Source organism: Ambystoma mexicanum, chromosome 10 (genome assembly GCF_040938575.1).
Source record: "Ambystoma mexicanum isolate Mex_15411 chromosome 10, UKY_AmexF1_1, whole genome shotgun sequence".
NCBI lineage: Eukaryota > Metazoa > Chordata > Amphibia > Caudata > Ambystomatidae > Ambystoma > Ambystoma mexicanum.
This window is the reverse complement of record NC_090932.1, coordinates 886406880-886423508: the sequence shown is the minus strand read 5'-3', so window position 1 is coordinate 886423508 and position 16629 is coordinate 886406880. Positions and strand designations below refer to the sequence as shown.

Below are 16629 nucleotides of genomic sequence, written 5' to 3'. Positions count from 1 at the left end.
CCTTCAACAGATTACTCAGGCCCTCTTAACCCACCCAATAGAAGGGATACCCGTACTATAACTGGTACTCAGGGAAATAAACACAGCTTACATAAAGACATGGAACCAGTCGCCATAGTGATGTCGAGGGCATAGGCGGTGTGTTCTCAAAGCACGGGTTTACAACTTTTTTTTGTTCTATAATATTATTTTAGATGGAGTGTTTGAAATTAGAGGTTTATGCTGCAATTGTGGAGAACTATTGTCAGTATTCTCAAAAAGTAGCGCCAATGAAAGCATTGCTGAGAATGCGCTGATTTAATTTGCTCTAATTTCAGAAATGCTCAGGTCGCCTCATTCTCAAAGATGACCTGAGCATTTCAGGAGGGGCTGGACAGGGGCACAGAGATGACCTGTCCAGCCCCCTTGCATACATTCATGCCGTAAAATGCTGTATGGCAAGCACCCAGCAACCACATGGTTGAAAATGCGGCTGCAACACTTAAAAAAAAAATGTCATGTCCCAGTCATGATTTGTGCCTCCTGCTGTTCCTGTTGAAACACGCACGGGGGGTTGTCGTGTCCGGCGAGGACACAGTTAATGTAGCTAGGCTCCCGACGTCAGATATGCTGATGGCCTATAGGAGGCCTGGACTGCAGCGCATGCGCTGTAGGCTAGATGCTCAGTGTTGCCAATTTAGTGACTTTCTCGCCATATTTAGTGAGAAACTACGCCCCCCTAGCGACTTTTTCGTTAAAAAGCGGCTAGCGACAAATCTAGCTACTTTTTTCAATTGGTTTGGAAACTTGCTAATTTATGCAAGTTTCCAAACCAATTGAAAAAAGTGTGGTCATTCTCCCGTTTTCTGATGGGAGTAATGCAAAAACACAGTGAACTTAAAAGGTAGGTGTTTAGTGTTAATCATAGCAATTTTATTGTTTTTTAAGTAGCCAGCCCGCCCCCAGAAACGCTCTAGGGGCACTGTATGTTAAGGGGATGGACCTAAACAAAATGGTTAAAAGGGGAGGGGGCCACAGTAAAAGCCATAAATCGTAGGGGGAAAGAGGAGGTAATTATGCAAATTAGGTAGTGACGTCATGACATGGGACGCATTACACTGGAGCATACAGGTATGGTGGTAACCTATCTTACAAAACCGCAGACATGTCCACTTTGGGCGCCCATAGCCTCATGCACAAACTACTGTTGAAATACATCAAAGGAAGCCAATGGACTAATTGAAATGATGTGCGGAGCTAGCAAAACGTCAAAGCATTGTGTGGTAACCGGCGACACAGAAGCCTCTTCAAACATCAGCCAACACCCCTTCAATTCCACGATCGTGTCAGAAGTGTAGGGAGATGAGATACTTCAGAGAAATGACTCTGTACACACTAAATAACCTGTAGAAATGTACACCAATACTTGAACACTGACAGGCAAGGCAGCATAGAGAACATTGGCTAAATGTTGCCAGTCAGTGCAATGCATGGCATGCACAAATATGCCCCTACAGCTCGCCTGACTATGACACACAGCATGAAGAGACACACGCATAAATGCAAGCAACAACAACTATTACATCACAATTGAACAAATGCCCGTCCCACCCCCTCCCCAGCACCCCAAAGGACACCCCAATCCACAGTTGCCAGCCCCACACCCTTCCTCGCACACAATACTCAAAAGCACACCCAAATCCTTATTTGACCATTCCAACACTTTGCCTAGATGACAATAATCCATAAGCATCTACCCCAAACTCAACCCAGCGCCTCATTTCCTCCACCCTCTCTTTACTTGTTTATCAGCAGAAGGTGGCCATAATCCTGGAGATCTGGCGGAGAGGTGCTCTCGACTCTGGGACACAGAAGTGTCTGGTGTACATTCTGTTGTGAAGGCTGAGGTCTCCCTGTGGGCATGCATTTGCAACAGAAACAAAGTGCAAGCATCCTCTCAAAGATAGCTAAGAGCAGTCCAAATCATCTCTTCAGCACCTCACTGGATTCACACATCTGCCGGCCCTGCAAAGTCACTAAAAACAGAAGTGTCTTTTGCGGCCCAACAGATGCAACTAATGTGACATCCCATTTACCAGCCATTCCTTGCGAGAGTCTGCTGAGGTTAGCCAGGGCCTCAACCTGACGTGAGGCAATAGCATCCTCAGTGTCCTGGTCCTTCTCTAGTTCATGCAACTGCACGATTATCTGTTCATGTTCTGCCAGGCGCAGGACCTCTGGCCCTCATTGCAGTCCTCTTCGGGGTTGGGCTAGCGGAGCCTGTTGTGGGACAGGTCTGGTGTCACGAGCATGTTGACGGCGGGTGGTAGAGAATGGCGCTGGGAGACACATTTTTGGGTGACTCATCAACATCTGTAGATATGCCATGACCAATTTGCTGCAACACAGGATGTGGCTACAAGTAATAATGTCCCAGCAAAAATGTCACCTGGCAAAAACGTCACCAACAAATTGCTGTTTTTATGCAGGGACATTATGAAATATAACATGCGGGGGACACCCCCGCAGCTCTTGACTCCATATATATGGTCACCATGTATAATGCCGCCACAACCTTTTCCCGGTGACACTATGAATGACGACAATATGTATCGGGACAATATTACCTGATACCCAGGATGTGACTCGGGAGAATTGTTGGCAAATGAAATGGGCCACTACTTTTCTCTTGCTACCACATTGAGATCACCTGGCTGAAAGAGCTTCATTTCATCATCACTCACAATGATGGGGCTTATTGCAGCAGCTGGTGCAAATGTTGGTAGGAAAGATGGTGGGATGCTCTTTCATTTTCACCAGATCTGTCAGGCAAGGTGCTGAAGGAGCATTTCGAAAACAAGACTGAAACATGTTTGGGGATGCTTGTGGTCTCGTGCAGAAGGGATGTGACCTAGCAGTTCAGGCTGGATTGCCCCTTTTGGGGGTGGGACCAAGCCTGATTTGCATATGGTCTTTCCCCTTCTGTAATGGCTTTGCAGGCGAAGAACGATGGTGTGGAGGGTTGCCCAGAGCAATGCCAGATGGTAAGATGAATTCTAAACCCTCCAGCCATCACCTCTTGTGTTTTGAATGAGCAATTCGAAGCAGAGCCAGGCGGGGAGGGGATGGGCTGGTGTTGACTCTGTCAGTGGTGGTAGTGTTGAAAGGCCCACAGTGGTGGAGGTTGAAGACCCTGCAGTGGTGGAGGTGGAAGGCCCTGCCGTAGAGGTGGTGAAAGGCCAGCAGTGGTGGGGGTGGAAGGCCCTGCAGTGGTGGAGGTGGAAGGCCCTGCAGTGGTGGAGGTGGAAGACCCGCAGTGGTGGTGGTGAAAGGCCTGCAGTGGTTGAGGTGGAAGGCCCTGCCGTGGTGGTGGTAGAAGGCCCTCCAGTGGGGGTGGTGAAAGGCCTGCAGTGTTGGAAGTGGAAGGCCCTGCAGTGGTGGAAGTGGAAGGCCCTGCAGTGGTGGAAGTGGAAGGCCCTGCAGTGGTGAAGGTGTAAGGCTGCCTGGCAGGGGCATTATGCCAGCATTGCAAGGCTCGTTCTGAAGTCCCCTCCACCAATTAATCTGTCTGTGAGTCGCCTTTTGGAGACACATACAACGTACAGGTAAGTCACTCAGCATAATTAATACAAAGGGTGACTGTAGAAAAACACTTTTGCACACTGTTGGACATGGAAAATGTCTGCACATATCGCAGCTGCAGTGCTCCTAACTGCTTTTTGCAGTACCCATATCCAAATTCCTCCCCTATTCACTGTGTCAAGCAGAGCACATGGCCTCATGTGGGTTGGGTACTACAGAGCCACAGTTTTATCAAACATTTACTGTACTACTTTGGGTGACATGCTCTCCCTCTGACATTCTACTGACATTCTACAGTTAAGTGTTGCGAGTGGGGTACATGTGTGTTGGTCTTGTTTTGGATATGTCTGCCTAGATCATTGTTGGAGTGTCTCAGTTGACACAATGGTGTTTTGCTTGCTGTGCGTAATGGTTCTTGGTGTATTACATGATGGCTTTTGGTATACATGAGCAATGTGCAAAACTCCTACATATTGTCACCAATCTGTACCAAGACCTCCTGGTTTGGAAAGGTACTTACTGTTGCACCCGTCCTGTTATGGTGGGCCATGCACTGAGGCAGCACCCATCTAACAAGGCAAATCTTACAAGGTGTATTCTGTGGTGTGTGTACTCACCGGAAATGTGAGTGGATCCTGCACCAACCTCTGCCATGTAAAGTTCACCCAAAATACAAGAACCAGAAATTAACTATGAACTAAGAAGGACATCTCCTAATGAATGTTCTACCGACGTGGTGTTATGAACAGAAACATGTTGGGATTATGAAATTTGGACACATTATTTAGAATGAGATGTCACTTCTGTCCTATTGTGTCTTTGTGATGAAGTGTTAAATTGTTTGTATTGCCAGTGTTGTGTAATTGTACTGTTTCCTTTCTGATTTTTGTATTTGTGAATTATCTTTTGGGTGATATGAACACACATTTTACTAGTGTCAGAAGATTGGGTATATGTTATATTGACAAAATAAATTGGACTATGAATTTTTACTAATGTCTAATAAGTCATTTTTTTCAAGACTTCACAGTAAATTGAGAGAAAAGACTGTTACCATATAATGTTATGAAGATTGTATTAATTTGTCTCATCTTTATATTTATACAAGGTTGGTTTGCCCCATATAGTAGAGATAGGTTTACTCCGGCAGAGGTGTACCTTAGGGTGTTGTCTGTTACCTGTATTATATACCCAATCTCTGCCATTTCCATTCCACAGGTGGATATTGGATTGAGGGTGCAGAAAACCTTCCCTTCCAAAGGCATCAGGACCAGTGTCTCAACAGTGCCCCCACCAGTTGCCATTGGCTCAGTGGGGTGACTCGACACAAGAGACTAGGCCCTCCCACGTAGGCCATTCCAACGCTTTTGCGCTGTAATCTTTTTTGCAATGTGCTGTCAGAGTTGTTTCTTCTGGCCCGCTGAACCTTTATGGCTCTGGGCTCCAAACCGCTGGGCTGTCTCCTTGATGGCCCCATCCACAGGCATAAGGAATTCATTCATGGAGAACTCAACTTTCTTGCGCCAGGAGTCTTCCCCAGAACCACTTTTGGCCATCATTGTGCTTGGAAGGTATGCTCTCTAGCCGGACGGGATGGGGGTGGGTTTTCTAAAATGATTGACATAGTGGATGATGTCATTGTTGTGGCAGAAACTGGCTTTTATATGCCAACCATAACCGTATTTTTGTGATTTCCCTGGGCGGTAAAAGCCAAATACCATTACTGCGGTCACGGGGCAAAACTCATAATTCACTTGGTGGACTGGAAATTCACTGGCAAAGGTGCCATTTCTTTTTGGCGGACTTTTCTGTTGCAAATTACCCAACTCTGAATTACATCCTTAGTGTAAGACACCACCTTCAGAAATACAAATAGCAGGTCGAAATCTGGCTTGTGCGTCAGATGATATATGATGCTTTTGAATCTAACCATTAATTCTGCCCTATACCAATTTGGTGTAAATTCTATTGATACCAACTATCCGGGAAATTGGTGCCTAGATGCTAGGAACGGTTTTATTCACATTTTAATATAGGGGAGGGAGATCATACATCAGTTAGACGGCACTTACTGCAACCTAATCAATATATTGCGCATTATTAATATCACAAGTTCCTAATTGGTCACGTCATTCTTAACAAGGTCAGCTGGTATTTTTTCCAGGCCAAGTGCCATGCCTCATTTCCAACGCTGAATTGTTTCAATAACTTCACTAGCCAAGAATTCCTCTACAGATAGTGATGGGGCTTGCCCTAGGGAAACAGTGGGCCCTCTGTATGCAACCTAGATTACAATCATCCTCACTATCGCATCATTTATGTATACTTTAACTGGTCTATTTTAATCCCAAAGATAATGGTAAATGCACTAATCAATAAACGATGATACCAAGCTCACTCGTATTGAACTCTTAATGTTCCAACTACATACATCACATATGCAGCTCACAGAGAAGCCAGAACTGAGCCTTTCCACAGCTACACCCCAGCCTGTTCTACCCATCCCTTGCTTTACACCATAGACTTTGAGAGATCTACAAATACTCGAGGTCTTGCTGATTTTCATAGGCCTGTGACACGGCAGAAAATCCAGCAAACCAGTAGTAATATATTAATTGGCAAAATGCACCCATTCATTAGAACCCACATTATTCCACAAAGCCAGAGTTATGGATATCCCCATATTTGCACACATCAAAGCAGTCCAACAGAAACCGTTGGTGGTCTAGTGGTAGTCTGAAAGTGGAGCGATGCACAAAAGAGCACTGTGGAGACATACAAAAGAATGTCATGACCCACCGTCCCCCTCTCACCTTGGTGTGGCCACTGCACTCTCAACACGAGGGAAGATGACAAAAGGCAGAGACCTGTGTTTCGCCAGCACTGGTGCTGGTGGACAAGATGTTCGCAGTGACACTGTGAATGCTATAGCTTCAGTGAAAAATACAAAAAAAGATTTGCAGAATCTCTGGCACCATCCGCAAATATAGAGGAAGGGTCCAGTAATCCAAAGACAGCATGGGCGACAGGGCCCAGAAACAGTAACCTGGACCACATGAGAGCAGGAGCTACCACCCCTAATTGAACTGAAAAGAATCACTGCCCTGCAGCAGGGATGTTGGAGTGGACAGGAAAGGTGTGCCATTTTTTTGACTGGGGGTGCAGTGAAATGGGTGTGATGTTGCAATTTCATATGTATCTAGTGTAGTTAAATGTGAACGGGATATGTTACTATAAATGTTATTTTGTGTTCAAGATTGATACATATTAGATTTCACACGCGTAGAAAATTAAATGCCAAAACCGCCAAACGAAATCTAAATCATGATACAGAGATGGTGTGGGATGAAGTGCCTAGTTGCTGGGCAGCCAGGGTTTTTATAATGCGCATGCGAGGAAGTGGACTGGTCATAGAGAACCCAATGTGAATGAGAATTATTAAAACATGCAAGCACACTGATATACATCAGCAGGAAATTATAACTCTACATGTAGTGGGCTTTTTTATAAATGGTTTAAACTCGGGAGTCAGGGTTTCATGAGATGAATTTTAAGGGACTTGGAGAAACTGCTTTTGCAGAGTTTCGGAGGCCACAGAAAGGATAAATGAGTAACAATGACCTTTGCAGATGGTTAGCTCAGCTAAAAAAACAGCAAGGGTGTTTATATCAGATGAAAGCAGATGTGATCTCTTTTAAGTGCATGGCAGTTTGCATAAGGGTTTCAGTCATTTGTTTTGACGAGCAATAAATATGGGGTGAAGTCTCGCTCGAGTCCGAAGTGAGCGATACTAAGGCTTTGATTGTATTCTCAGGATGTGCTGCGCATGCCGAAATGGTTGGTATTTAGATGGGAGTGTTTGGAACGCCTGAAAGGTCAGTGTGATATGATATGATATGATATGATATGATATTTTATTTATATCGCGCCCATACACAGGTGTTTCAGAGCGCGACCAGGAAAAAGGAGGGGAGCAGGGGAGAAAACAAAAACAAACGATTTTACTAGGCCCAGTGACATTGAGAACGTGCAAGTGCATGGGAAAGGGAAAGGGGGAAGTGCAACAGAAAAAGGGAGGGGGTCAAAGAAGTGCAGGCATAGGATAAATAATAAGTTAGTGGATACATAAGTAAATAAATAAGGTGATAAGAGCAGTGATTTGTGCAGCCAGTGAAGGGTGCAGTGCAGGGCAAGTCAGATAGGGTAACATCTGATAAGTGCAGGAGAGGAGTGGGGGGACCTGTGAGGGTACAGATAACAGGCCCCAGTGCAGGGGTGGCAGGGAGGCAATGCCGGAGGAAGTCCGGGAGGGCAGGTAACTGAGCCGAGGGGGCCCCGTTGGCAGGTGAGGCAGTGGATGAGATAGTTATTGCAAGTTCAAAGGGATCCTGTTTATTCTGCTTTCCTCATTTCATTTGAAGTATCCATGCAAAACATGTGCAATTATGTTTAGGGTTAAGAGGTTTCAGGACAGTTGTGACCTGTAATTAATTATGTTTGTATTTGAATGTATAACCAGGTCATGATGTCACAACCTACCACGGATGAATCCCAAAGAGGGGAGTGTTATGAATATGTTCTGAAGATGGTAGCGAAGATAATCAGCAACCAATGAGACTGGAGGAGCTGCAGAAAGATGGGATTTCTTTGTTTAGGTTGTGTCCAATCACATCTGGGAGGGGGGATGTAACAAAACATATGGGAGTATTTTAACTGTTGCAGAAATGTATATGATGTGTCAACTTATGCGATTCGATCAGACCTGGGTTAGTTTGACTCAACAGGATCATCTAGCTCCTACCTGGACGATTGTAAAATAAAACTGCTTTACATACAAATGTGCACTCGTACCTTAAGAGGTGGGCCTGCTTGGTTAAGGTGATTAGGGGCCCATCCATTCAGGCACTTACACATGTACACTGCATGCACAACAGAACAAGGACAAGCAAAGTGTGCACACATATAAGTGCCGACTATAGGCAGGCAGAACACAGGAGCACATTCACCAATACATTCCCTCACACAGGTCATCATGTCACACACCAACAATTCCTCTAACCACTGTTGCCCATTTCCTTGGAACTCTATTACACAGCAACACACTGTACCAGAGTACCAAAGAAAGGTTGTCTACAATTCTAACCAAGAACTTTCTGCCCCTGCCACATAGGTAGGAAGCATGAAATTATCCCAATAGTGATAGTGCACACTTTGATACAACAACCGAAACTCATAAAAATAGCATAGGGTGTAGGCACACACTGACACTAAATGACCACAAAATTATGTATTAATCCATGTATACATCTCCCCACAAGCAACACGTTTCAGCAATCCAACAGCTCAAAGCTGCTGAAAAGAGTAGCTGAAAGCAGTCACAGAAGCAGCAGAAAGAGCCCGCTGTATCAGAAAGCAAGCCTGCTATTTTGCCTGCCTAATGTCACGTTTCTTTTCCTACATATGCATACGTTGACAAGAAACGTATGGAGTGGACAACGCACATTCGGAAATTAGATCAGCATGCCCATTGTTCACTTACCATTTTCAAATGTGCATCCATTGGTGTGTGCTCTGGAAGTTGACCATATGATGTTATGTTAAGTTGATTTATACCGCACATCGCTGCCATTTGAATGGTCTCCAGGTGCACACGTGGCCCTCTAAGAAAGTGGGCGGGGTTGGTTAGTGAGGGAAGAGGGATAGAATAGAGGTTGTGCTCTTCTGTTGATGCTTGCAGAACCAGGAGAAACTGGTGTCTGTGCATGTCGACTTTCTGAATGTCCTTTGTTGTGTGCACTGGGCTTGTAGTGTCCAGAGAGGCAATGTCCAGTGTCTGGGTTGTTTGTTGCTTGTGGCTGTTTGTTCTTGTGGGGAGTTTGTGGCTTGTGTGTTTTTTATGTGTAGTATGGCTGGCCCTTAGCCGTGTGTAGTATGTGGGAGATATCCCGCAGGATGTGCAGTCATAATGTCGAAAAAAAAATGTCGAATGACAAAAATGTCAAAAAAAAATTGTAGAAAAAAAAGTCAAATATATTATTTTTGTATTTATATGTATTTTTTGGGTTTGGTAAGTATAAAAAATGGGTAAAGTCACAGAAAATTTTAAAAAGGGGGTTAGGGGGAACCCCCCATTTCGAAAAAAAAAGTATTGAAAAAAAAATGCGACTTTTTTTCTTACATTTTTTTATCGACATTATGGGCCTCATTACACGGTAGGCGGTAACCATGGCGCTATTACCGTACCGCCGGTACCGTACCGAGTCCGCCTTGGTGGATGGCGGAATTACCGCCCTACTCCAAGGTGAGCGGGGGCGGTAATTCCCCAATCCCCATTTACCCTTCCCCATTCCCATAGGGCATAATGGGAATGGGGAAGGTGCTAATTACGGTACCGCAAATTGCGGTACCGTAATTAGCTCTGAGGTCCCTTTGCGGGTCCCGTCCTTAACGCCTGGAAAAACCAGGCGTTAAGGGAGGACCCGCAAAGGGACCTCGTAGTAAGGCGGTAAGGGTTTACCGGTACCGGTGCCCTTACCGGTACCGGTAAACCCTTACCGCCTACCGTGTAATGAGGCCCTATGACTTTCGACATTTTTGTTTTTGACCAAATTACTATAAACCATCCCGCAGAGCCAAAAGGAGCAGGGTGTGGTTGATAGGTTAGTATGTTTTGACTCAGGGAGTGTGGTTGTTTTATTTTCGGCTCCACAATCTGTACTGTCCCATCTTTGTCTTGGGTCCAGGGTAGGATTTGTGGGGGTGCCCATTTTATGCTTGTCTCAGTGAATTAAATAGCCAGGTTTTCAGTCATTTTCTGAAGGCTAACGGATCTTCTGTTGTTCTTATTTCCTTCGGATTCGAGTTCCATAGTTTGACTATCAAACGAGAGAATGCAGTTCCTCCGAATTTGCACGTGCACTACTTTGATGTAGTATGGGTTTTGTCCCCTAGGTGACAACATGATTGGGGTTGCACTCACCTCAACTCTAAAAATAGTCATGTATCAAGTCCTATCCCTTTTGCAGAGGAGTCACACGAGGGTGTGGTGTGTCGGTCCCCTGCAGTGTCCTGTATGTCTCCATCATCCCTAAGCAGTTCAATGTTGTACAAGATGCAACGCATAAGAATTGTACTGCACACCTTGCCTAGTGCACACGTGTGTGCATCCTTTGTGGTGAGGGCAGTGACAACAGACCTTCAACATTCTTTTATGTTACCAGAATTCATAACGTGCACGGTCACCCAAGGGCATCATGGCGCGAGACGGAACACAGTAGGCAAAAAGCTGTACAGCAGCCTAGAAGATCCGAGTTTTTAAGAGGTGGCAGAAGTTTAGGTGGTTCTCGACCTGCCTAACAGCGATAGGAAGACCATTTCACAATTTGGCCACAGAGACTGAGAAGGCTCGTCCCGCAGTCCTTAAACAATGGTTTTGGGGATAGCCACCAAATGTGCATTTGCAGAGTGGAGAGCCTGACCATGTACATAGAGCTGAAGCGTATCTTGTAGATATTCCGCACCATGATGGTATAATGGTTTGTGCACCAAACCTGGAGACTTAATTCTGAATGCACGTTTAATTAGATTACATGTCTTCACGTAAACTCGGTTATACTAGTGGTCAGTTTGGATTTATAGATTATGCATAAGAGTCAGAAGACATGGCCTAAAGTGATAGGCTACATTGACGGTGTTCGAGGGAAAAATATGTGGAGTTGTTGGTACTGGCTTGGTAAATGTTTATTGGGGTCAAATGTGTATCTTGTTCTCACAGTTGACAAGCATTGCTGTTCACCTTCTGCTCATGCAGCATCAAGCACTGCTGTTCTGCAATACCATGACACATTGTGAGTATCCAGGGAATTTGCCTTCACACATGACTTGCACGTTGGTACTGCAGAAGCCTTTTTGATTCAGAAACATGCGTTCAAATGCCTTGCGGTTATGAAGCCACAGGGGTTCCATCGAACACCTCTACAACATTAGGGAAGTGAGCATCTCTGTAAACCGTTGGCGTGATAGCATTGAAGGTGTCAGCATCTATGGAGTGCCTATGTAATTGCCAACATGCAGGATGATAGCATGCATCACTTGTATATGTATTTATTACATTTTACAGAGCGCTTTAAAGCAAAGCGCTTCACACAAAACAAAAAGAATACAATAGAAGCAATAGGTACAATGAGTCAAAACACCAAGAACAGTAAGTAGAACAATTTGCCGAGGTAATTAGATTAAGAGCCAGGGTAGGGGAAGCAAGGGAGGAAGTAGTAAAGATCTGTCAGGAGGGAGGATGAAGTAGATGGAATTTTAAGAAGGAGTGGAAGGAAGCATATGAAGAGATAGAGCGGATAGGGAGAAGTAAAGAGTTCCAATGGGGCAAGGAGCTCGAAAGATCGGAAGCAGGAAGGGGCACAAGGAGCGGGTGGGACAGTTAGTAGGAAGTGGTCAGCAGAACAGAGGGGGAAAGAGAGAAGGGAGGAGAGGTACCGGGGCAAGATCATGAAGAGATTTAAAGACAAGACAGAGGAACTGAATTTAAGTTGGCAGTTAAAGTAAAGCCAACCAAGAGAGGAAAGCGAGGAGGAGCTGGTGTCGTGAGGAGAAAGGGAGCAAAGAGTGCAGATTGCAGAGTGGTAGAAGGATTTGAGGGGGGCCTGAATGCTGGTTGGGGGAAGCCACCTCACATCCCACTGTGGTCTGGAAGGACCCACTTGCACAGAAATACAGGACACTAACCCCTTTCAGTATGGGTGGAATGGAGATAATGATGTTGATTTGTGGCTCCAGATCTACTAAACAGCATCAGACAACACCATGATGGTCCATTCATCGAGGCATCATCAGGGAAGTGGGTTCTCTTCAGTCATCTCCTTTGGACATACCCTTGAGTGGTAGGCACATGTTCTGTGCATCTGTCTGTGGTGTGGCCTGTGGGGATCTATGACATTTGCCAGCATTGTTTGTACAGTAGTACGCACAGTGCCTACTCCAACATGACACCTAGCATCCTCATGTATTCCAGTTTCCAGCACTGTCCCCTCCCACCTTGCTCACGTCCATATGGGTAGTGGTTTGGTCATGGGAAGGGCCTGCTCAGTTGTTCCACATACAACTGACCTGCTGTACTGTGCATCCTGACTTGTTTACTCACCCACAGGTCCCCATCCACTTTTTCTCACGCATCTCACATGTGATGATGTATGTTTCTCTGGTTTACCTTCATCTTCACCATCTTCACCATCTTCACTCTATCTCCTGCCTGCAATACCACAGGTGGTCATGGTTGTTGAGGTCAACCCTGCTGTGGCATGTCTTTGCTGTGATGCAAGTGCAATGTGGGTCTTAACCGTAAATTAACGGGACAGTGGGGAGAGGTTTGGGGAAGGTGTGGCTGGTTGCTTCGGGAGGCGGTGGATAGTGGACAGATAAAGGGTGTTTAGGAGAGGGCAAAAAAGCAATGGCATGGGACCAGAAGTGGAAGAAGTGGACCATACTGAGGTAAATGCGGGTGAGGGCAGGGGAGGGGGCTGGGGTGTGAGATGGAAATACCCACACAGTAAATCAAGTAGGGGCACAGAACCCACTGTTCATAGATGTATCGCCACTTATGCCAGGTGTGACCTGATAATTACATGTTGGTCTAGTGGGATGTTGAGTTCCATGCAGTGGGAGTACTTTTTTATTCCCATTTCTGCTGGGTCACTTGTGGTAGTGATTTCTGGCAATGTATCTGGCAATGTAATGGTGTACCTGCTGTTAATTTTTCAGTCTGTTGATGGATTATTTTTCCCATGGTGTTCCGCCAGTTGCCAATCAGCATTATGACAGTGTGATCAGTGGATTGGCATATTTACTGTTGGTGTACAGTACAGCATGCGTTCCTTTTAAAAAATATATTTCCTAAAATGTAATTCACTTAGGCACTGATAGCCTTGTTTGCAGAACAGCATCATCTATCCATCACAATGTTATGACAACTACTGCACAGTATTCAAATGTAGTTTTCTAAATTGTAGCTTAACAGTGTGACGTATCTTCAAACATCTGGGTGTTCACTAGGCACTAACTTCTGCCATTGTGTATATATAGTTGGCTATAGATGCCACAATTGTGCTAGACTTCAAAGCGCTACATACAATGATTTGCTTTGATCTGAACAATTTGACGATTTTCAGCACTATTACTGCGCAGTAATACCACCAGCGGTAATAGCGTAGAAAATTCCCCATTGGGTCCAATGGGGAATTCCCGAATGGGCCCAATGGGGAATTGGGAACTACTGTTCTGCAAAACCTGTGATCCGGCGCTAATAGCACCGGATCCTATTACCACGGGCGATATCCCGGCGGGAAAACTGCCGGCATACCGCCCAACTCGTGATTAGGCACTTTATGTCTGACTTGCAGTTAACCTAGTGCAATTCACGCATTTGCTCTGCCAGCCCATCCCCTGGGATAGATAACGCAATCAGAATGTTGTCTACAAATGGATTTCATTTGTGACTTGGGCCTCGCAACTGAATAAACGTAATGCTATTCTTCAATTTGATGTGCTCATCCAATGGCCTCATCGTTATAACAAAAAGGTGAAGGCAGAAAGCCGTGCTTTGTGGTCACCTTCTGGGTAAGGAATGTGCTGCACTGGATTTCCGAAAATTCAGACCAATTCCAAGTAATTCAATTTTTCCTGATCAAAAGACTTTTCAGCATCTAAGGTTAGGACAAGCATGAGTGTGTTAACCCTTTTGATCTTGAGTACTTTCCAGATGATAGCAGGCATCCTAAGCATAGTTTACTTAGCTAAAAAGCCAGAAAACTATAAACAGGACACACTAAAATACTTAAAAAAATTACAACATACCCCAATCAAATATATACATCATTAATGTCAAAACACTCACAAACAGGTCATATCACTCATTGTAAAAAGTATTCTATATAGATTGTAGAACTACTGCCAGATAATTCCATTATTCGCGAGAAGGTATATGGCCTCGCATGGTATAAAATGCCATGAGAACTCAAAATATGGAAAAATGTATTAATTACTCTGAGATGACATAATTACTCTGAGTAATCCATCTGTCACTCCTGTTGTTCAAGTCTGGAAGATAAACCGGTGAAGATTTTGGTTTTGGCATTCATCAGCTTTATATTCAACGTTTGTGATCAAACAACATTATGTTCTGAGAAGTCGTTTTTTTATGCCATTTCTGTTGCGAAGAGACTCACGTGCGCCTTCAATTACCACCCGAGTCTGGTGCAGTAGCGTTGATCTGCGGATCTGACCTGTTTGGTCTGCCTGACTCAAAGATGGCAAGATAATGTAGATTACCCCTGCTATCTGCGCAGGGAGTATTAATTCTATTAAAGACTAGGAGGCGAGCATTATGCTTCATCTTCTTTTATTTCTACCCTTCAGCAGTTCAACAAACATATATAACAAATCATGAAAAAGTGTCTTAAACTAGCAACTTTTCTCTTGTCCAAAACTACACAATCCATGAACCTCTGTAGTCCATGCTCCCACCACCAGTCACAATCCACTTCCTGTGCCTGGGCTCCTCCTCTGCTTTTACTCGCTCTGAAAGTCTCTAACTGATCCTCGACAACTGTGCGAAGACTCTCTTGGACTTTTAACTTAATTGCTGCAAAGGCTCTGGGCTCCTGACTCTCTCTGCTCTGTCCTCACCATCAGTTATTCTTCTGATCCTCTCCTATGAAAAGATCAACAAAGATTATGTTAGGGTGGTGCAACGTCTCGTACTGATACATAATAAAGCATTGCCATCGTATACACAGTACCAGACTCGGGTGGGAATTTAATGCTCGCCTCCTAGTCTTTAATAGAATTAATACTCCCTGCGCAGATAGCAGGGGTAATCTACATTCTATGACAAGACTGGAGGCGAGCATTATGCTTGTTCAAAGCTTACCCAACACCGTACTTGCTAAACTCTCCGCTGGCTTAAAGTAAAATTCTTTAAAAGTCCTATCGCTTGACCAATCTGCCGCCAGCATTATCTCATTCAAAGGCACTCCTGCTCTCACGGCGGATGAGGCCATAGCCCCCCTCACCGAATGAGCTCCATACGTGCTCACATTCAGACCTGCTGCATGCATAACTTCCTTGACCCATCTTGCGATGGTAGCTGATGCAACTGCGTGATAGGGCTTCCTGCGCGCTATCAATAACTGAGTGGTACTTGCTGCTCTATACTCTGCCGTTCTATTCTCGTACTCCTTGATGCATCGTGCTACGCACCATTTCGAATTACTCGGGAAATACGGGTAATGTACCGTAGACGTCCCTGTCTTGGTCCTTCTGACTATGGAGAATGTAACTCCCTCCAGCCCGAAGGATCGTCTATTAACCTCTAGTGCTCTTACGTCCGATACTCTCTTGCAGGAGATCAAGCATAGCAACATCGCTAGCTTTCCAGATAATTGCCTAAGCGAGAGATATTTATTGGTCGGCCAACTCGCTAGTAGGCGCAGCACTGTCGTCACTTCCCATGTCGTGGTATACTTGGGTTCTGGCGGCGCTTTAAATCTAGCTCCTCTGATGAGCCTAACCACCGCAGGATGTTCTCCTGCCGGAACGCCTTCTAATGGCGTGTGACCCGCAGAAATCGCCGATCTGTACACTCCTATAGTACGGAAAGCTCTCCCGCTCTGTAATAAGTTCGCTAGAAAGTTCAGAATCTCCACTACAGGTGCCGAAACGGGATGAACACCTCTGTCCTTGCACCAGCTTGTCCATTTTGCCCAAGCTGAGTCATAGCTCCTCCTAGTGGATGGAGCCCAGGATTCAGCGATAAGCTGAGCAGCCTGCGCCGAAATTCCTGGCAAGGCCCACCGTTTCCGGATATCCTGCACGCGACTAGCGGGAGTGTCCCTCTCACTCTCAGAGGATGACACGACCCAGCTGGGTCCGTGAGTAGTCGCTCCTCGTCGGGGAGGACTCTGGGAATGTCTGATACTAGTTCCATTAGGGTGGGGAACCACACCTGAGACTTCCATAATGGTGCTACTAACACTAGTTCTGCTTTCTCCCTCCGGCATT

The 16629-nt window shown here is 45.2% G+C and overlaps 1 protein-coding gene across 1 annotated transcript in view; it reads right to left on the bottom strand.

The window, feature by feature from the left end:
• Positions 1-16629, bottom strand: part of MELTF (melanotransferrin) — a 421114-nt gene that overhangs the window by 260235 nt on the left and 144250 nt on the right. The window lies entirely within an intron of this gene.